This window comes from Aquarana catesbeiana, linkage group LG01 (assembly GCF_042186555.1).
Source record: "Aquarana catesbeiana isolate 2022-GZ linkage group LG01, ASM4218655v1, whole genome shotgun sequence".
NCBI lineage: Eukaryota > Metazoa > Chordata > Amphibia > Anura > Ranidae > Aquarana > Aquarana catesbeiana.
Window position 1 is genome coordinate 396,014,612 of NC_133324.1, and position 23,566 is coordinate 396,038,177.

Sequence of the window (23,566 nt, forward strand, 5' to 3'; positions counted from 1 at the left end):
ACTGCAACCCCTCCCAGATACTCTAGTTGGAACGCAGGAACGAGCCCTGCTGCAAAGTATTGCATCAAAAATTGTAATTACACGCCCCTGTTAAACAGGGGCTGAAAAATTGGGCCTTAGGCACTGGTGCTGGTGCCACAACACTGCAACCCCTCACAGATACTCTAGTTGGAACGCAGGAACGAGCCCTGCTGCAAAGTATTGCATCAAAAATTGTTATTACATGCCCCTGTTAAACAGGGGCTGAAAAATTGGGCCTTAGGCACTGGTGGCAGAGCCCAGAGCCAAAAATGTTCTTACAAGCTATCAGCGTGATCATTGAATAGGAAAAGGATAATTACTCAGGATAGTCACTCAGCATCAGCATAGGTAGTCTTTGAAGAGATCTGTGATTTAAAAAAAAAATTATTCAGTCATTATCAGCATCAGGTGCTTGGTAGCTGGTGGTGATCCAAGACTGATTCATTTTTATGAAGGTCAGTCGATCGACCGAGTCGGTGGACAGACGCACCCTGTGATCGGTTACAAAGCCTCCAGCAGCACTGAATGTGCGTTCCGAAAGAACGCTGGATGCAGGACAGGCCAGTAGCTCAATTGCATACTGTGCAAGCTCTGGCCAGTGATCCATCCTCAAGACCCAGTAACCCAGAGGATTTTCGGTGGGAAAGGTGTCCAAGTCAGATCTTGCACCTAGGTATTCCTGCACCATGTAAAACAGACGCTGGTGATAGTTGCTGGAACCGATCATACCTTGGGGCTGCGGACTAAAAAATTGTCTGAACGCATCAGTCAGATGGCCACCTTCTCCACCGCTCCTTCTTTGACTGACCGAAGCCTTAGCAACACATTGTCCAGAAACAGGAGTTTGTAACCTCCCGGTCTCTGGGAACGCATTGCACAGACCTTTCTGCAAGGCCTCCCGAAGATGTTTCATCCTCTGCTCCCTCTGCGACGGCAAGATAAGGTCCGCAACCTTACCCTTGTATTGTGGATCAAGGAGGGTTGCCAGTCAGTTTTGGTCCTTCTCCTTGATACGAGGATCCTTAGGCAGGCTTTGCAGGATCAGGGAGGCCATGCAGCGTAGGTTTGCTGAGGCATTCGGTCCAGAGTCCTCTGGATCACTAAGGATGACATGGTCCGCAGCCACCTCCTCCCAGCCACGTACAAGTCCATGTGTTTCTTGGGACTGATCCCTTAAAGACTGCTGCTGATGCTGAGTGCCAGGCTCCACCTCCATACTGACACAATCCTCCTCGTCCTCTTCCTGTGTGATCGGCGGGCACGCTGGAACACTGTCTGGATAAAGGGGGCCTTGAGAGCTAAGGAAGTCCTCCTCTTCCTGCCTCTGTTCTGCCTCAAGTGCCCTGTCCATTATTCCACGCAGCGTGTGCTCCAACAGGTGGACAAGGGGGACAGTGTCACTGATGCATGCACTGTCACTGCTCACCATCCTCGTGGCCTCCTCAAATGGTGACAGGACAGTGCATGCATCCCTGATCATGGCCCACTGGCGTGGGGAAAAAAAAACAAGCTCCCCTGACCCTGTCCTGGTGCCATAGTCGCACAGGTACTCATTGATGGCCCTCTGCTGCATGTGCAGCCGCTGCAGCATGGCCAACATTGAGTTCCACCTGGTGGGCATGTCACAGATTAGGCGGTTCTTGGGCAGGTTAAACTCCTTTTGGAGGTCTGCCAGCCGAGCACTGGCATTATATGACCGGCGGAAATGCACACAGACTTTCCTGGCCTGCCTCAGGACATCCTGTAAGCCCGGGTACCTGCCCAAGAACTGCTGCACCACCAAGTTAAGGACGTGAGCCAAACAGGGCACATGGGTCATTTGTCCCTGTCAGAGGACAGAGAGGAGGTTGGTGCCATTGTCGCAAACCACCATTCCTGCCTTAAGTTGGCATGGCGTCAACCACCTCTGAACCTGCCCCTGCAGAGCTGACAGAACCTCTGCCCCAGTGTGGCTCCTGTCCCTCAAGCACACCAGCTCAAGCACCGCATGGCATCTTTTGGCCTGCATACTTGCGTAGCCCCTTGAACGGCTACGGAGCACCGCTGGTTCCGAGGACAAAGCACAGGAAGAGGCCATGGAGGAAGAAGAAGAGGAGGGGGTGGAGGAGAGAGGTGTGTCACAATCATTAGTAGTGGCATTTTGGAGGCGTGGTGGCAGAACAACCTCCAACACTACTGCACCTTGTCCTGCATCCTTCCCAGCTGCCAGCAGAGTCACCCTATGCGCGGTGAAACTTAGGTAACGTCCCTGTCCATGCCTGCTGGACCATGAGTTAGTGGTAATATGCACCTTACCACTGACCGCCCTGTCCAGCGAGGCATGGAGATTGCCTTCCACATGCCGGTAGAGAGCCGGAATCGCCTTCCATGAGAAAAAGTGGCGTTTGGGTACCTGCCACAGAGGAACCGCACATTCCACAAACTCACGGAAGGGGGCAGAGTCTACCAACTGAAAAGGCAGCAGTTGAAGTGCTAGCAATTTTGCCAAGCTAGCATTCAAGCGCTGGGCATGTGGATGGCTGAGAGCGAACTTCTTTCGGCGGTGCAGCAGCTGGGGCAGGGAAATTTGCCTGGTACAATCTGACGTCAGTGTACCGAAAGCAGATTGCCCACAAATACTTGACAGTGACACACCTAATTCTACACCTTCATTCCTCTCAGTGCAGGTCTCAGATAGGACTGAAGGTATAGTGGGGTTGGAGATCTCAGCTGATGAGGAGCAAGAAGAGGTCCTCTTTGTTCTTTGGTGTGGGTCTTTTAGATACGCTTGCCAACTAACTGCATGGCAGGTCAACATATGTCTGGTCAAGCATCTGGTGCCCAAGTGGGAGATGTTTTGGCCACGCGAGATACACTTGAAACATCTGTTGCAAATAGCAGCGGTGCGATCTGATGCACTCGTCTCAAAAAAGCCCCACACCAAATAACTTTTGGAATAACGCTCGGAGACAACAGCGCCCTGCACATGCGGAGCTTTGGGGTGTGATGCAGTCAGTGTGCTGCCCTTAGGCTGGCCCCTGGAGGGCATCCTGCCTCGTTGGTGATGTGCCTCCTCCTCCTCTCTCCTATCAGGCACCCACGTTGAGTCAGTGACCTCATCATCCCCTCCCTCCTCATCACTGAAGCAAACCTGGCAGTATGCTGCAGCAGGGGGAGCATGACTGCCAGATTGCTGTCCTTCTTGGGCACCCCCTCTGTCCGTGCTCATGTTACTGCTTTCATCTAGCTCAGTATCATCATCATAGCTTTCTAAATGCTGCACATCCTCCTGGAGCATGTACCTAACACTGTGGTCAAACAGTTTGAGGGACTCCTCAGGACATGGTGGGGCTAGGGAAGGAGTCACTGATGCCATTAAGCCGAGGGAAGAGGCCGCATTGGCAGCTGCTTTGCTTTGCTTTGACACACGACCAGCACTGTTGCCTCTAGACACAGAGCCTGCTTGCCCTCTTTTATTGGATTGTGACTGTCTGCTTCTCCTTGTTGGCCTTCCAGACATACTAAGGGCCTGTAGCTGCACTAAGCTGGGATATATATATATATATATATATATATATATATATATATATATATATACTGATACTGCAGCTAGCAAAATCAACTGCCTGCCTGTAGTATGAGAACACCACCAACCTTCTACAGGTAGCTTTAGCTGAACACTGTGCAGAGCTCGCAAAAAACTAACTTGTAGCTTATTTAGCTGCCTGCGGTAGTGATAGGATCAGGAAATCACCACCAACCTTCTACAGGTAGCTTTAGCTGAACACTGTGCAGAGCTCGCAAAAAACTAACTTGTAGCTTATTTAGCTGCCTGCGGTAGTGATAGGATCAGGAAAACACCACCAACCTTCTACAGGTAGCTTTAGCTGAACACTGTGCAGAGCTCGCACTACACTAACTTGTAGTTTTAGCTGAACACTGTGCAGAGCTTGCAAAAAACTAACTTGTAGCTTATTTAGCTGCCTGTGGTAGTGATAGGATCAGGAAAACACCACCAACCTTCTACAGGTAGCTTTAGGTGAACACTGTGCAGAGCTTGCACTACACTAACTTGTAGTTTTAGCTGAACACTGTGAGGAGGACACACTACACTAACTTGTAGCTTTAGCTGAACACTGTTCAGAGGACGCACTACTCTAACTTGTAGCTTTAGCTGAACACTGTGCAGAGGTCGCACTACACTAACTTGTAGTTTTAGCTGAACACTGTGAGGAGGACACACTACACTAACTTGTAGCTTTAGCTGAACACTGTGCAGAGGTCTCACTACACTAACTTGTAGTTTTAGCTGAACATTATTCAGAGGACGCACTACACTAACTTGTAGCTTTAGCTGAACACTGTGCAGAGGTCGCACTACACTAACTTGTAGTTTTAGCTGAACACTGTTCAGAGGACGCACTACACTAACTTGTAGCTTTAGCTGAACACTGTGCAGAGGTCACACTACACTAACTTGTAGTTTTAGCTGAACACTGTGAGGAGGACACACTACACTAACTTGTAGCTTTAGCTGAACAATGTGCAGAGGTCTCACTACACTAACTTGTAGTTTTAGCTGAACATTATTCAGAGGATGCACTACACTAACTTGTAGCTTTAGCTGAACACTGTGCAGAGGTCGCACTACACTAACTTGTAGTTTTAGCTGAACACTGTTCAGAGGACGCACTACACTAACTTGTAGTTTTAGCTGAGCACTGTGAGGAGGACGCACTACACTAACTTGTAGCTTTAGTTGAACACTGTGCAGAGGTCGCACTACACTAACTTGTAGTTTTAGCTGAACACTGTGCAGAGGTCGCACTACACTAACCTGTAGTTTTAGTTGAACACTGTGAGGATGACGCACTACACTAACTTGTAGCTTTAGCTGAACACTGTGCAGAGGTCGCACTACATTAACTTGTAGTTTTAGCTGAACACTGTGAGGAGGACACACTACACTAACTTGTAGCTTTAGCTGAACACTGTGAGGAGGACGCACTACACTAACCTTAAATAGTCTAGCTGCCTGACTGTGGTACTAATAGGATCAAAAGAACACCAGCAATTTTCTTCAGGCAGCTGTAAATACTGTAACAAGACAAGCCTGCCCGTCAGTAGGAAGATAACAGGAACGGATCTAGCTAAACTGAATACAGTGTATATATATATATATATATATATATATATATATATATATATATATATATATATATATATACACAACACCTGGGATGCATATATATACACAATACACTGTAAGTGCAGCTAACTCACTGACTGTCCTGCCTAATCTATCGAACTTAAATCAAATGACACTGTCTCTCTGTCTATCACTTTCAACGCCGGAACACACACTACACAGGGCCGCAAAGCAGGCGGCCTTATGGGGCATGTACTAAATCCCCTGAGCCATAATTGGCCAAAGCCTCCTTGGCTTTGGCCAATTACGGCTCTCTGTTCAGACGGCACTGTGATTGGCCAAGCATGCGGGTCATAGTGCATGCTTGGCCAATCATCAGCCAGCAATGCACTGTGATGCCGCAGTGAATGATGGGCCATGACGCGCCACACGAATTTGGCACGAACGGCCCATATCGTTCGCAATTCGGCGAACGGGCGAACAGACGATGTTCGAGTCGAACATGGGTTCGACTCGAACACGAAGCTCATCCCTACTGTTAAGATGATCTTCCAATCCAGAGAAGCCCTGGCAGACAGCATGGTGGGAAGGGTGACCTCATGTCATCATCATACTAATAAGGTCATTGCTCTTTTCTTCTGTCAGCTAGTTACCAGTGTTAGATTTCCTCTCATTCCCTAGTCTGAGACCCACTACCTGCATGATATCGACACCCTCTATTGGCAGAGTCCTCTCAGTGGAGGACGACATCAGCTAAAGTGACTGGCTAGTTTGGATACATCTGCAGTGCTGGATTACTGGTTCCCCACAATAGGAATTGGCGCTGGCTTGGGACATAGATGGCAGACTTAACGTGATTGTAAACCCTTATCTTTTCTTTTTCTTTTTTTTTTAATAACAAACATGTTATATTTACATGCTGTGCGATGGTTTTGCAGAGAGCAGCCCTGATCATCCTCTTCTCGGGTCCCCTGCCAGTGCTCCTGGTTCCTTCCTCCCACCGAGCACCCACCATAGTAAGCCACTTGCTATGGGGGCATCCATGTGGGCTTGCTCCTGAGCCAGCTCTGTGTTTCCATAGACACACAGAGCATGGCTCAGTTCACCATCCTTCCTGGCTGTGATTGACAGCAGCAGGAGTTAATGACTCCTGCTACTGTCTCTGAGCCAATGAGGAGGGAGAGAGCCAAGAGAGCTACTTCTCTTGTGCATAGTGCTGGACTTAGATCGCACTCAGGTGAGTATAGGGGGGCTGGGGGAGGAGCTGCACTCAAAGTGCTTTTCTACATTAAGGTGCAATCTCTGAATTAAGGTAAAAAAGTCTTCTGTCTTTAGAACCACTTTAAATGAGTATATCCCTGCTCCAGATGGTAGGTTAAAAAAAAAAAAAAAGTTTAGGTAGGTAAGGTAGGATGGGAGGGCATTTCAGGCAGCAGCAATATTTTTAAATGCAGAATCCTGCTTTAAGGCTGGATTCACACCTATGCATTTCTAGTGCTTTTTGCATTTTGCAGATTTTCACTACAGTCCATTTAACATGGTTTCCTATGGAACACATTCTGTAGTGCAAATCTGCAAAATGCAAAAAGCACTAAACATGCATAAGTGTGAATCCAGCCTAAGACCTAGAGTCATTGTGCACATCATAGAGTTGGTTTATTAGCAAAGACTATTCCACTAGCATAGCAAAATGAATGGTTAACTGAGCGTAATAAAATGAAGCAGTATTTACTTTAAATGTCTAATAAAAAAAAGTGAAATTATAAAAATTTGGATTTTTTCCTTGACATGATTGACGTGAACCCAGCTTCCCTTACTTACTAAGCTAGTTGAACAGTTTCTACTCGATTAGTAAATCAACCACCATGTGTCAAGTTATAATGCTAGGCAAACTCTTTTCAAAGTGTAACCACATTCATCCAGCTTTTGATTACAAAAATAATAAATAAAAAAAAGTGCAGTCAAGCATGCAATAAAACATTTGCAATTGCTAGAAAATTGAAGTGGTAGTTTGGGAGAAATAATGACAGTTCTTTGTACTCACACTTCAGACCATAAATGAGAACAATAAAATGTTGCGCAATGACTCACGCTAAAAGTTCTTTTCCATTTTTGTTTTAATTTCTTCAAAAGGTATATGTTCTTAGACATGTGGACAAATAACATAAAGCTTCAGCATTATCTTTTTTTTAATTTATGAAAAAATTCTGTCTCAATTCATTTTGTAAGCCTCCCAATATATAGTCGCCAAGAGTATTTCCACGTAATGGAACAACATGGAATTTAAGAAGCTGTGATTGATAAATGTGAACATAAATATTTTGTCAACAAGAAAAAAGGCCAGTGAAGCTGAGGGATATACTACAAAAACATGTCCAATTAAGGATTATTCTTAGGACAAAGGGAGAATGATCTGTACTGGGGTTATACAGCTATAAACAGCTTGGATTGAACTCTCTCTAAACTTTTTGTTGCATGTATTATTACTATTATTTAAGGTACTTATATAGCGCCGCCAATTTACACAGCGCTTTACATACATTGTACATTCAGATCAACGTGTATATTGACTTAACTTTATATAGTGCAACGCTAACCTTTTAAAACAATCATACATACAGTATGATTTTATATCACATAGGCATATCACTCCCAAAGGAAATGTTAATCGCATTTTATCACTTTTTTTGCGCATGTGTCATGAGTCAGCATAGGGCAGCCCATTCACAGGAAAAATGCATCAAAGGAGCTCTTGCATCTTTTTTGGCAGTGAACACTTTAACAATGAACATTTCAACATATTGTTTGCACAACTACAACCCGCATTTGGGGTGCCGTTAAGAATGAATGCCATTATACGCGCGATGTACGGTTTGACGTGTTTTCTCCCTTATTTCTGAGAGGTGGGTTTCTGCATGTATTCCCAGATTGCAATGGTAAGAATTAGGCCTAGGGTCCATTCACACCTGAGAGTATCGATTTACTGGCATTTTTCAGGTGTTTTTCTTAAGCTTTTTTGCAGCTTTTTGCAGGCTTTTTAAAGCATTTTAGAAGTTTATTACAAGCGTTTTACAGTTTCAGGCATTTTTTGTTTAGCCAATAGGAAGCACTAGGGGGAGGAGAGGGAGAGGAAATTAGGGGTGGAGAGCTGCTATTTGAGCAGAAACGCTCTTTAAACGCTCAAGTCAGGCATTTCTTTTGAACTCTATGGGGCCAAAAATGCTTGTAATCTGCCAAAAAGAAGCTCATGTACTTTTTTGAGCTTCAGGCGTTTTGCTTCAGGCAACAGAATACTCAGATGTGAAATGAATGGGATTTGGCTTATTGAACGTTTTAGAGCTACAAGCTTCAAGCAGAAAATCGCTCAGGTGTGAACATGGCCTTAGTGTTATGTTGTGTCCCGAAAAGAACTTATAAATAAAAAAATAAATAAAATGTTCCACAATTTTCGCACCGGCCAAAAATTCCTCCTATTGTGTCATTCTCCATTCTCCAATGCTTTCAGCATAGGAAATTCCTTTTCTGCGCAACTCCACCGTGTATAAAAAGTGTTTTAACTCCACCCTTAATTCGAAACCTGCTCACCTTTTCAGATGAATTTTATATTGTAATTGAAGGTCATATACGCTATCTCTAGCAGCTGGGACTACTCTCTGACACTCTATCCTCCTCCTTGCTCTACTCCGCTGAAGATAAAAGAAATCAGACCATAGTGTACTCCGTATATACTATTTTTAATAAGAACACTCACATTAAATGTAAATATGAAATGACTGAAGGTCTCCTCCACATGTTCAGTGAGCCTTAAAGCGTAATTCCACTTTTGTTGAGAAAAAAACATTCCCCTCTGGGTGATCTATATACATTGCAAAGATTATAACAACCTTTGTTGCAGATTCCTACCTTTTGTTATTCTGAAGTAATCCATGTGTGTTTGTCTGGGGCCTCTGTACTGAGTGGGTCTAATGGGAGTGGTTTCTTAATTAACTGTCAATTAATTAAATTATGTTTCTGGGGAGTGGTCAGTACACATTCTCAGAAAATTACAGTGGCTGCAGATTGAAAAGGAAAGGTAATTTTAAATCACATTCAATTACAATATGATTAGTGTCGCAATTATATGTGCTATATTTTCTTTATTTGCTATCCCCCCCCCCCCAAACGAAAGTGAAGTTACCCTTTAACCACAGTGGTGTAGTGGGTAGCACTCTTGCCTAGCAGTAAAAAAGGTTGCTGGTTTGAATCTCATCCACGACACTACCTACCTGGAGTTTGCATGTTCTCCCTGTGCATGCGTGGGTTTCCTCCGGGTACTCTGGTTTTCTCCCACACTCCAAAGATATGCTGGTAGGTTAAATGGCTTCTGTCTGAATTGGCCCTAGTATATGAATGTGAGTTTAGGGATCTTAAATTGTAAGCTCCTTGAGGGTAGGGACCGATGTGAATGTACAATGTATATGTAAAGCGCTGCGTAAATTGATGGCGCTATAATAAGTACCTTAATAATAATAATAATAATAATAATAACCACCTGCCTACCAGGGCAATTTTTTAAATTTAAAGCATTTTTCATATTAAAATCTGCCTTTTTTACAGTAAACTCCCCAAAAAGTATATAGTTTTTGAAAGCAGAGACCCTGGAGTATAAAATGGTGGTAAATGCAGTTTTTTTATGTTGCATGATATTTGCTAAGTTATTTATCAAATTAATATTTTTCAAGTTATAAAAAATGTGTTACGCTGTCCCTTCAAATATTCAGAGTGAAATCATCATAATAAAACAGATGAATAATATATCCAAATTGTATTGTCCTTTTAAATGATGTGTTTCACAATACTGCTAAACGTGCTACCATCTTAATGTAGCATAAGTAAATAAACACAAAAATACATATAATCTTAGCGATATTGTGAAGAAACACGTGATCAACAGTAATGTAGTAAAAAGTCCAAACATTAGTGACAAAATCAGCTGTGCAGTATCTTATGTGCAAACGAAATCCAGTGTGCCACCACTTTCATATGCACACACTGCTTACCAGAAGCTTTGACCTTAGAATATAAGAGGTCCAACAGCGCCCCTCAGTAACATCCAAATTTAATCAAAGCAGCCCAGAACGATATCTTATACATCTGTCACCGCATGATGGCAAACTCAAAGACATCCAGGATATAGGAAATAAGAAAGAAACTCCATAATGTAGCAAGTAATGGTCATTATTATGAAATAAATGAAGCATACTCACATTTTCTAAAGCAAAGCATAAGCATACAAAAAACAGCAGTGCTCGCCCATGTCGGTGCGATGACGTCACTGATATGCTCCGCCTGATGCATTTTGTCTCAAGGGACGTCATCCAGGGGACTCTGAAGTGAATTCAAAACATGCTTGGGACAAACATAGATCTATATTAAAACAAAACAAATGGGGCAGACTCGATAGACCACTCGGTCTTTTTTCTGCCGTCACTCTTCTATGTTTCTTCTATTTTTGGGAAACAATATACTAAAATGAATTTTAGTGCAAACAAACACACCTTTATACCAATTTTTGATTAAAAAAAATAAAGATTGGGTTGAATCAAGGAATAAGATACCAAGCATGTCAAGTTTTAAAATTGCGCATACCCCTAGCAAGAAGCTATGGTACCAAAAATTCTCCATAGGCGAAGCTTTAAAAGCCTTTACAGATTATGACTTTAGAGTTAATTGTGAATTATGGCCATAGAATTATAGCTCTCACTTTGACATTCGTGACAATACCTCATATGTAGTATCACACAAAGGTTCTTTAAAAAATGTTTAATGTTTATTTTACATTATTTTACAATTCTTTTTTTTTTTACACTTTTTTTTAAGTATTTGTAACCCTAAAAAAAAAAAAAAAAAAGAAGATATCCTGATTCCTTATAGCAGGATCAACAGCACAGTGCTTGTGCTGTCTAACCTGCCCCTATGTAAGCTGTAAAAAACTTAACTGATTCTGCCAGTTTCTGCCCTCCCCTCTGTAAACTGACCATGGTTTATCATGGCTGCTGAGCCCTGACACCATGGTCAGTTTAAGTGCCTCCGTCATCGCGCTGTGTCTCCTCTGTGCTCTCCCCCCTCCCTGCCTGTCAGTTCGGGAGTCTGCTTCTCTGTCTCTGTCAACAAAAAGAAAATAAATTAAAGGGTTTGTAACCCTACATTATGATTTTCTGCCAGCCCCTCATGTTTAAGCTTCCATCCTGCTGTCATTGTTTATTAGAAATTAAGCCTCTAACTACCTTTTTGTGAAGTATCTTCAGGCCGGTCACGTGACTCCCAGATGCTCTGATACTCCGATCCCGGGCTACAGTGAGAGGAGCCAAGCGGCCAGCTCGGCAGTCATGTGACTCCTGGCTGACGTCAAAGGGAGAGCTCGGCTCCTCCTGCTGTAGCCTTGGATCGGAGTATCAGAGCAGCCGGGAGTCATGTGACCGGTCTGAAGATACTTCACAAAAAGGTATTTAGAGGCTTTGTTTCTAGAGAGGGGCTGGCAGAAAATCATAATGTAGGGTTACAAACCCCTTCATTTCTTTTTTTTGTTGTTGTTTTTTCCCCCCAAGAGTAACAGGAGAGTCTGGGAACCACCTCGGGTGCCACCAGTAGATTGGCTTTTATCTTTAAGCAGGTACCAAGCTCACAGATGCAGCACCAGCTCTGAGCTTGATATAACCACCTGTCTACTATGACGTTTATAAACTTACTTTGGTAGACAAGTGATAAAGAAGAACCCCAGGCAAAAAACAAGACCAAAATGAACTGACCATAATAAGAACAGCTGTTGCTGCAATATTTGCATTCAATCCAAAGTTTTCCTCTGCAGTACTTTTGCTAGATGTCCTCAGTCTGACAGCCAAAATCCTTCAACTTGCTTCCTCCTAACGCAACACGTCCAGGACCTGCCTACATCCTGTGACTGTACAGTGAATAGAGAAGCATCACATTAATGAGTTCCTCTCGCTGTCACTCTGGGGTTGATTTACAAAAATGGGAGAGTGCAAAATGTGGTGCAGCTGTGAATGGTAGCCAATCAGCTTCTAACTTCAGCCTGTTCAATTAAACTTTGACACTCCTTGTACTGCTTCTTCTTCTCACACTCCAGCCCTGCTGTACAGGGACCGCAAAAGGCTAATACCATTTCAGATTCAGGTACCTATTTATTTCCCAGGGCATCATGGCAGAATGTATAATCTAATTTATTCATGTAAATCAATACAAGCTTTAGAGAATATTTACATTTTTGTGGTGCGTTAATGCATGTGTTGTAACATGCATTGTGCATCACATTAATGCGCATTGTGATAAGGCAGCCCACTGAAACTAATGGGCTGCCAATGAATCCTAACCTATTAACAATTCAATGTGACTGATTTTTTTCTAACGCTGGCCATACAGATTATAAAATCGTACGAAAAAGCGTTTTGATACACTCGATCGTTTGAGGTTCGAAATGATAGTGGGCTAATTTCGATTATCAAAATGCAAAGTTTTAGGCCATAAAAAGGAACCATTGTGTCGGATTTTTGTTAGCCTAAACAATCTATTTTCTAAACATTAGTAGTGGAATCGATTGGAACTGAAAACAGTTTGAAAAAAGCTACAGCGCATTCATGTGTTTAAATGTCATCCCAAATTGTGTAATCGATCGAGGAAAAAAGTAGCTTCTATGTTGTTATCCATCGATAATATATCGATAATTTGGCGACATATATGGATACAATGATGCATGTTCGACAGATCCTTAGAAATCTGACCGTTTTTTTCAAGCGATTTTCTAACAGTTTATGGCCAGCATAACACAACAAAGCACTACCATGTTTTGCAGCATACTACAACACAAGTGCATTGCGTTAGTGAACTAAGTGGCCCCACAACACATCAATGCATGTGACGTGTTCTCAAACATTACTGCAACACACAGATGTAAATGAGCCCTTAAATCTGTCACCTAACCTAAAGCTCCCATTTATTAAAAAAAATGTGCTCTTAAAGGAGAAATTAATTACTTGCCTCTCCTGTTGCCCAATCTGGTGAATGCCACTTCATTGAACGTGAATCGCCAGGTTAGGTTTCTTTTGAATACTTCTAGTAGTATCAATCTCCTGTGACTATCACAGTACTCCCTGAGTCCTCCCGCTGATCCCTACGTTGCTACATTGTCCTGTAGTGATGTAGGGGTCAGAGGAATCATTCAGCACTGAGGGGTGCACAGGAGATTGTCACCCCCAGAAGTATTGTTTTCAGTAGAAAGGCTTCAATTCCTTCTCGATGGATTGACGTTCGGAGGCACAGGAGGCAGGAGAAGTAAATATGGCTGCTCAAGTTCTTTGATGTTGTTTCCAGCTACTTCACCTTTTTTAACAGCAAGCTGTTGCATTGCTTTTGTAAACCTTTCAGCAAGCTTCAAGCAGCTTTGTTGAATCCTTTAACCTCTTGCCAACTGCATAATGCATGTATGATGCAGCAGGAAAAGTAGGCTTTAACACCCAGCCGCTGCACATATGTGTCCACCGCAGCTTAAGTAAGCTCACTGCATGCTGCCAGCACACTGACCAAGCTGTCTCCATGACCCAATTCACATCTCATGTAGCGGGAACGCTTTTTTTAGAGGTGGGCTGGTGGAGTAAAGCCACAGCTAGATAATCTCCTAATGGTGGTGATAGGTGCCTCCTGGATAGCGAGTGGCTAGTGTGGGTGTCCCCAAAGGTTCAGCAGGTTCTGTTGGAAGTTTGTTTATACTTTCTAACAAGGCTTTATGTATATTCCAAGCTGCTGCTTATTGGCTCGTAGACGTGAAATATACTTGATGCACTTCCTTGCTGCTTTGGGATTGGATATACTAATCCCAGTGTTTGATATCATCATATTTGACAAAATATCTGATATACAGCCTTTTTTCCCTCTCCATATAGTCCAATGGGACTGAATGGCAATTAGAACCCTCAGTATCCCTCGTTATATTAGAGGCGAGATTCACTCCCCTTCCATTGTAAGGCTATACAATTGCCTTATTTTTCTCATCTATCTGGTGGGAAGGGTTGACCTTGGTTTCACAATCTGTCTTTATATGGTGTCATCCCCTATTGGTCTCTGGGTTTACCATCACCTACCCAAAAATATCCCGAGGAAGCTAATATTGCAAAACACGTTGACAAGAAGACATGAAGGAGCTTATGGATTCCACCTATTGATATCTCTACACAATCAGTGTTCATACAATATTTGATATAATTCAATCCTAAGCTCTATGTTCATTTGGGTATCTGTTGACCTTGTTTGTTAGTAGGGTGTCTCTGTTCATTACATGTAATTTTAACCTTTTGTAGTAAAGATTTATATTTTATTTATAAATTACTGCCTCATGCTGTGCCGGTAAAGTCTGTCATGCTTTGATGGAGTTTGTAACTCATTCAATCCTTTTATACAATTAATGGATGTTGGCATAGTGGGGGTCTCTCTTTTCCCAGTTATGACACCAGCGATTAGATGGTTTGACAGTTTGGTTGAGAGCACAAGTAATGTGACAGTTACATTCCCGCATCCATGTTCGCCCGTCTTCCTTTTGGGGCCGCAGACTCCAGCTGTGTGAGCGTCTGGAGCCGCGTGACGTCACTCCAACGCATGCACTCGGGAGCTGCCGGTCATGGCACGCGCTCCTGAAGAAACGGCACGAGCGTCCATTCCTTCAGAGTGCATGCGCCGATGACATCATCGGTGCAGTAAACAGTGAATATCTCCTAAACGGCATACGTTTACAAGATATTTACAGTATCTATAGGTAAGCCTTATTCTAGGCTTACTTATAGGTACAAATGTTAAAGGGAGGTTTACAACCTCTTTAAGATCTGTGTTTAACCTCCCCATATTGGAGTTGAATGATTAACAAAGCTGCTTGACGCATTCTGAAAGCTTTACAAATGTCTTTTAAAAGCTTGCTGTATACACTACTTTAATAGAAGCTGAAGCCCATGTGAACAAGGCTTACTGTCACTGGCTAATGTACACTTCCAATGCAAAATTGCATACCAAATGACAAGGCATGTCAAGTTCATTGGTAAAAGTAGCCGCTTTCCACAATATGCCAGACTGAACATATACCCTATTCTACAAAAAAACTTGTAAAGGACTCAGTAAGCAGCTTACTCAATCCCTTTTAATAGCAGAACAGCCCGTAGCCATTTGGAGGTGCAGCTACATGAGTCATGGAGAAGCTGAAAGACACTATTTCCATGTAATAGGTCTATTTCCAAGTTTTCACACATAATACTACGCTTTCCAGTAAATAAACAAACTGGAAGAAAAAGTGGAAAAGATGAAAAGTCTGTATTTCTTAGCCAAGCTTTTGATTACCTGTGCAAGACCATAATTTTTCTTCAAGTAGTATTAAGCAAAAAAGCAAACATTTCTTATATTGCAGCTTTCCAATTCTTAGATGTGATGGCTGCATTAGTTTCCATTTTTAGGCTTTCATTCCTATATTTTCACCTGGTGAACTGGCCAGTAAGTCTGTTGTTTTTCAAAAGAACAAGCTCTCTTGTAGATGTGGCAGTTACAGAGATATCATTCAACACTGAAATGGGTACTTACAATGATCAGTTTTATTTATTTATATAAAAATTTTATGCCAAAAGGAAAAAAAACAGTTTTCTGTAACTGCAGTTTGGCTTCAATTTGTTAGTCTAAACCTGCTAGTACATCTAAAACACTCCCCTCTCCCCAGGGTGACAATGCTGCTGTCCAAAGGTGCCCATGCGCTACTTCTTTCAGAGTGCAGACACGCTAATAAAGGAGGTGTGTTACTGGCCAGATCACCAGTTGAAAGCTGAGGGAAAAAGCCTAAAAAGGAAACTAATGCAGGCACCACATCTGATAATGCAATCACCTGTAGCACTGTTGCTGGTGTAGGCAAATTTAGTTTGGTTCCCTGGTAGGCAGAGGAGCATGAATTTAGTGTTTTTAGGAGACCGGGCAGTGCTGTACGGGTTGTGGCTCTGTTACCTCCCCTTGTCTTCTGGAACTCTCTGGATATTTCCAGAACATAGTGGGTGGGGGGACAGATGCTGCAGCCTGAATATTTATGGAGTTTCCACCAATAACTGGGGAGGTGAGCCCAGAAGGTGGGAAGAAAGCTCATAAATACTCAGAAGCCTGGCAGTCTGTGAGCATAGTCCAGGGTCAAGCCATCTGGAGGTGACCCCTCTGCTGGGGGCTCTGCCCCTTCCTCCTGGGGCAGAAGAGAAAGAGCAAGAGGAGAGAGAGAAGAAAAGCTCCAGGACACCACTTAGCTATTGTATCGACTAGGCCTTGTTGCAGACTTTAAGCCATGCTAGAAGTAGGCTCGTTCAGCAGAGAGGCCTGTGCAGCAGATTTCTGCATTCTAGGAGCTACTTAAAGGGACTGAGTGAGTACACACCAGCCATCATACCAGAAGCAACAGAAAGGACAGTGTAATGCAATGCCATAAATGTCTGGGACCTAGGGGACAGCTTTAGGGCAGTGCAAGACAGCCAAGTGCATCCCAACATCTCTACTTTGGGTCTAGAGCAGCCAGGTTCCGTGCAATACAGCCAGGAGCTGTCTCTTCAACATTGACCTTTTAGAAGCTTTTAGCTGCACCATTACTCCCATTTGCGTGCAGCATAGTTTAGTTGGACTTTACAAGTTTACAAGCTTTCTTCAGTTCTGGGCATCCCATGTACCCCCAATCCCTATCCAAGTTCTTCGTTCCCAAAATAAACACTAAAAACCAAAAACCTCCAAATTGTTTCTTGAGCGTGTGTGGAAAATCCCTTTTGCCTGGCTGTGGGCGCTGCGGGGGGGGGGGGATAGGCCTGAAGTCCAGCGGCTCCTTCCATGGTAGACCTACACTCCCAACAAATATCATAACAAATTTTCATGTATTATTACCATGCAATAATGCAGTATGTGCTTCTACGCTAAAAGTACTGAAAGCGCTTTTCCAGATGAGAGACTTTATCAAAAATAGGTGAAAGGATAGTGCCTGCTTTGTCAACAGCAGCCAGCCAGGTGAAATAAGATACCATACTACTCTACAAATATCAAGTTGGCATTTACAAGCTTCCAACTAGTAGAAGGCTAGTCACATCAAGTCCAAGAATTAAACTGCCTTTAGAAAGTATGGCTGCAGTTCAAACATTTTCAGTCTGCACCTTTGATGAGTTCCGGTCAGATATGAAAACTTCCACAATGATATGATATCATAGGTTTGTCTGAAAAGCCTCATTTATGAGACTGTATGAAAGAACTGCGGGTTGCCCATGCTGGCCCATGAGATTTTCTCTTTCATTCTGTAGCCTAAAATTAATTAATGAAAGGGAAGTTATATTTGGTTGCTGTAGGCCTCCTTGAATCTTACAATCATAGGACAGAACACATATATTGTGTTTTTACTACAGGCATACCCCACTTTTAAGTACACAATGGGGTTTATTTACTAAAGCTGGAAAGTGCAAAATCAGGCTCACTTCTGCATAGAAACCAATGAGCTTCTAACCTCGGCTTGTTCAATTAAGCTTTGGTAATAAAACCTGGAAGCTCATTGGTTTCTATGCAGAAGTGAGCCTGATTTTGCGCTTTCTAACTTTAGTAAATAGACCCCATTGGGTACTTAAAAGTGGGGTATGCCTGTATTGTATAGTGAGAACAAATCTTTTGTAGATTGAAATAGTAGCTTTTTATATTTCACTAACTTCTATAGTGAAGAATGGTTAACCACTTCAATAATGGGCACTTTCACCCACTTCCTGCCCAGGCCAATTTTCAGCCCTCGTCATTGTTGCATTTTGAATGACAATTGCGCGGTCATACAACACGATGCCCATATGAAATTTTTATCACTTTTTTAACACAAATAGGGCTTTCTTCTGGTGGTATTTAATAGAAGACAGCTAAGAATGCTGATAAGATTTCAGTTTGGTGCACAGGAGGTTACAAGGACACTACAAGAGGAATTTTCTGTAGCCTAAATAAAGAAAACAAATACAGTCACCACTTCTAATGAAAGGGAAGCTGCATTGCAAAACATTACTTCTTGTGGCTTTAACTATTCTTTATTGACTTCATTATTTTTTTTTTTTAGCTAAAATGATTTCTTCCCTACACCTTTAGCGAACCAACTTGCTTGTAATGACGTATATCCCACATCATGCAGGCTGCTGGATCCTGAAGAAATCTTCTGTGCAGTAATGACTGGTCCTCTCCCTTGCGCTAAACTTCCAGCACTAATGAGGTTAATAGGTTCAGGTCTTTGGGCTGTACTCAACAGAAAAATCTCTCAACAGGGTCCTGCCCCCTCCATTCCTCTCCACAATTGAGAAAATCCTGTGCATTCATTAATCCGCATTTAACACAATCTGTGAATGGGGGAGAATCTGATTTATGACAAGATTTTCTACCCCACTCACAGATAGCGTTACAATTTATTAATGTAATTATTGCATGGGCTTTTCCCAATGGATGAGAAGGGAGGAAAGGGCGGGTCCCCGTCGGGAGCTTCTTCTACTGAGTTCAACCCAGAGACCCAAACCTATTAATCCCTGCAGTGCTGGAAGTTCAGCACCAGGGAGAGGACCAGGCCCCCTGCACAAAAGATTTCTACAGGATCCAGCTGCCAGACAGACATAGGACATACTTTATTACAGGTAAGTTAGGTCACTAAAGCTGCATGGAAGAAAACATTTTGAGCTAAACTTCAGCATATACAGTGCCTTTGATTTTTTTCTTTACTTTTTATGTCCTCTACTAGTGTCACATAGTGTACTCTTGTAATATAATATATGAGTCCAACACTTATATTATAAATAAGTGAAAAGAAAAATATAGGCAGAATACCTAAACATACTGTTACTGGAACTGATTTACTGCATACACAATGAAGCACATCAGCGCCTGTGTTTACATGACCAGGATGTTGTCACACTTCATTTGCCACAGTGTAGGGAATGTTAATGATTTTGCTGTGTGATGACTGCACCCCCCCTCCCCATGTTGCCCCCCCCCACGTTGCTTGTTAACAGATAAGCCTAATAGGAGACCTAGTATACTAACCTTCAACCTGGAACAGTCATCCTTTGGGCCTGTCTTATTATGTGATTTGTGCTGCTATTTGGATTTTGTTTGGAACTAATTGGCTGCCTCTGCCTGATCCTTATGGAAATTTGCAATTTATGGGACATTTTATATTCTGTTTTGAATTAGCTTTGCTATCAAAATCATTATCCTCAGGCCTGATTTTGTTGCACTTTGATCTCTCCATTTTACCAGGCGTTTTGCACAATTTTCTTCACTGAAACTGCTATTTGCTTTGAAGCTTATAAAATTTGATGGGGAATTTAAAATTGAAGGGACAAAATGCATCTGTAGGATATTCTTAAATAATAATGGAGCATTATATTGAAGGGATATTAGTTATTAAACACAGGGATAAGCAAACTTGGCCAAGTTTGGTTCTAGCCAGGTTCGGTGAACCCAGTAGGAAGTCCCCAAACATACCACCAAACCCCTTCAAACTATATGGGAAGGGAAAATAGCTTTTTTTCTGGCCTTTAAAAAGGCTGATAGGATAGCTTTTCTTGAGAAATGGGCATGGGTAGCTAGTCACTGTCACAGGGGGACATGTACCAATGCAGAATGAATGTTTTTTAAATACCTTTCATCAGAGAGAAGTTTTTCATATGGCTTAAGAGGGCAGCATTAAAAAAGACACAAATTATTTAAATAACATGCTTGCTGATAGTTTAAAGCTGCATGTGGTGTTACAAACAGTACGATGTAGTCTTTTTAAAGTGACAGTACAAAATTAAACAGGAACAAAAATGCTGTGGTGGATTCCCCTAAAATTCCACCAAGACCATTATCCAGACTTGGAGCCTAGGTGGCCAGGAAAGCTAGGGCAGGGAGCATGGAGCTCTCCCCCTTCCTGTTTTGGACTGGGCCACATAACTTTGAACATTGGGATGTTACCGTGTAGGGCACTCTGTCCTGATGTTGAGGGACAAGGGCCTCTTCCCCACATTCTGGCGAACTTCCATGAATATGACATGAATTATGTAATTAAAACAGAACTAAAGGCACTGAACTTACCTCCTCTCTAATGGTCCAGGTCCCTTGCCAGTGCTGGCATCTTCATTCCAGTTTCCGGTCTTTAGGTATCCCCATTGGCCAGTGCAGGATGACACATGTGCAGGAATCAGTCTTCCCTTCACACAGGGACTATGCAAGCAATATAAGCTGAAAGTTGTGAGTAGGTAGCTAGGTGTATTATATTGTAGAAGAGACATTGCATGTCTCTTCTGTGATAATAATGTGCCTGCTTAAAAGCCTTTTGTTAAATGTCTTCAGTTCCTGCCTTATGTTCAGCTATTTAACAGAAGTTTTCGTGAGCAGAAGTGAGGGGAAATCTCTGAAATGAAGATACTTTCATGCGATTTAAGTGCCATAGATGGCAATGTAAACCCTCAAAAGTCACATGAAATTAACACCTGAATGTAATATATGCAACAGTTCTGCAACCGTTGTCCATTATCATTGGTCAAAGCCAACATTCAAGTCGTAACCATCCAAAGTTGCATCAAAGTTGCACCAAAGTTGTACTCCAAAGTCGCAGGACTTTGGAGTTGTACAAGGGTAAATGGAGCCCAAATGTGTAGAGATTCAGATATGCGGCCAATCAGCCATAAATACAGTATACAAACCACAGGGGGGAGCTGGTGAAAATATTTTATACTAGTGAGAGTCACTAGTATAGTGACTTGCTAGTGACTAGTAGAGTCACTAGCAAGCATGCCCAATAAATTTACCTTAAAATTTCCTAACTCAGAATACAAATAATTGCTAGCACAGAAAGACATACCAAGAACAGACTCCATGACAACACTGTTTTATAAAGTTAACTCAAGTCATCTTGAATAAATGTAAAACATTCACAGCACAAAATTGATCCAGCTACTTGTGGTCTCCATCCTCCAGACAGTGATACAGTTATGTGGTAGAAAACCCCCTTTGCTACAGTTACAGCTGACAAATGCAACTTTCCATTTGGGAATGAATGCGTGTGAATATATAAATAGCTAATTGAATTCAGTAGTGGGAATCCCCCATTTTATCAGCAGTTGGTGACTATGTAACCACAGTGGCAGGTGTTACTTGCCAGGCATTTGGTTCTTCTGTAAGACTAGAATACTGCCTGCTGTATTTCAGATACAGAGAACCTCGTAGGACTTCACAGGCTACATACCCATTTTTTTAATGAGATGTGCTGCCGATTGCATAGCACAGAGGTGCATAACAGAATACAGGCATACCCCACTTTTAAGTACCCAATGGGGTTTATTTACTAAAGTTAGAAAGCGCAAAATCAGGCTCACTTCTGCATAGAAACCAATGAGCTTCCAGGTTTTATTACCAAAGCCTAATAGAACAAGCCGAGGTTAGAAGCTCATTGGTTTCTATGCAGAAGTGAGCCTGATTTTGCACTTTCCAGCTTTAGTAAATAAACCCCATTGTGTACTTAAAAGTGGGGTATGCCTGTAGATAGTGATATTCACTGTCTGTTATAAATGAGCCTGTCAGTGCCTAATCTGACTATTTATGTAAACTAAGTTGCAGCCAACCTCATAAAATAATTTCCAGGGAATTTAGTGCTAACACGGTATACCTAAAGTGGTCATATTATGGTCTGTTAAATATAAAAATATTATATGTATAAAATAGTATTTTTGCAGGTTAAAAACAATTGTTTCAAAAACATCTAAAGAATATTTCCTTTAATCCCTTGAAGCAAAAATTCAAATGTATAGCTTTTTTTCTATCTTTAGTTAGACCTCCTTCATGCAGGTGATAACATGCATGCACTGAATTCCAGCGGGAATAATAAGTGCATTCCTGCGGTTGATATGACAGGTGGTTGCAAACAGCGGCAGACACTCAGCCTGTACAAAGTCATGGCAGGCTGAGAGGAACCATCACTGTTTTCATGTGTCCATACAACCAGCAGTATGTGGTTAGGGAATGGGATGGATGTGAGAGCCTAAATGCATCAATTTGCACCCAGGGTTGCTCATCCATCCCCTACCACATGTAATCGCTGAGCATGCAGCTATATGTGAACAGTGATGGCCCCTCTCAGCCTGCACTTACTTTTTACACTCTGAGGGACCACTGCTGTTTGCATAAACCTGTCATCCTAGCCACAAGAATCCTCTGATTATTGCCGCTGGAATCCAGTGCATTCATATAATCATATCATATAATCGCCCAAAAATTAAAAATCAGAAAATACAAATACAACCGAACCGCCATCTCAGCTAAGGAAAGCCAGGAGTGAAGCCTGGGATGGGGGAAGGAGGGGGTGGAACTTCCAGCTCAATTTGCCATGGTGAACTGAGCCGGAAGTGGGTGCGGGTACCTGTCCAAACCAGGTACCCGCTCCCCCACAAAAGGTGCCAAATGTGGTAGTGGAGGGGGGAGGCAGTCAAGCGAAGCTTCCCCTTTTGGGTGAAGCACTGCTTTAATGAATTTATTTATATTTAAATATTTATTCACACCTTTTAACAATTCTTTACATTGATATGTTGCTTCTGTCCCTGTTCATTCACCCAAGTTTTACCACTCGCCAAGGGTAATATGTTTCAACATTGAGCCCCTGTGTTGACAGACGAAACTGCTGGTGGAATCACTTAACGTCATTGTTATTGAACAATGTGCACAGTCTACCACTGTGTGGGTCACATAAACCCAAAAAAGAGCCAGTATGCATGCCGTTATTAGGAGGATTTGCCATAGCAGAACCTATGTCAGGTTTTTAATGCTGTGTCCCCAGTGGCGAGACGTCTCGTAACTACACCTACACCTCCTAACTTTAAGAAATAAGAAAGATGGACACCTTGTCTGTGTACAACATGTGTAGTCAAAAAACACACTCCTGGTTATGTGGTCCACAATGAAATAATATACATAAAATAATTGGTTTACCCCATAATTGCATTATTTTACCATATATTTACTTTAAACTGACTTTTCAAAATACAAATGTAATAATTTAGAGGTTGGATAAAAGGTTTATTGTAGTACATTTTTAGAACTACACTAAGGGCTTGATTTGCTAAAACTGGAGAGTGGAAAATCTGATGCAGCTGTTCATGATAACCAATCAGCTTCTAACTTCAGCTTGTTCAATTAAGTTTTGACAAAAATACCTAGAAGCTGATTGGTTTCTATGCAGAGTTGCACCAGATTTTGCACTCTCCAGTTCTGGTAAATTAAGCACATGATGACTAATGTATAACTAATACATGTAGAGCAACACAATGGAAATGTAAGAGGGGGATAAGGACTGAGGCATTTAAGCTGGCCATACATATTATTGTAATTGAA

The 23,566-nt window shown here is 42.3% G+C and overlaps 1 protein-coding gene across 1 annotated transcript in view; it reads right to left on the reverse strand.

Annotated features, from left to right (window-relative positions):
• MAMDC2 (MAM domain containing 2) overlaps positions 1 to 23,566 on the reverse strand; it is a 217,059-nt gene that overhangs the window by 143,470 nt on the left and 50,023 nt on the right. The gene's annotated exons all lie outside the window — the stretch shown is intronic.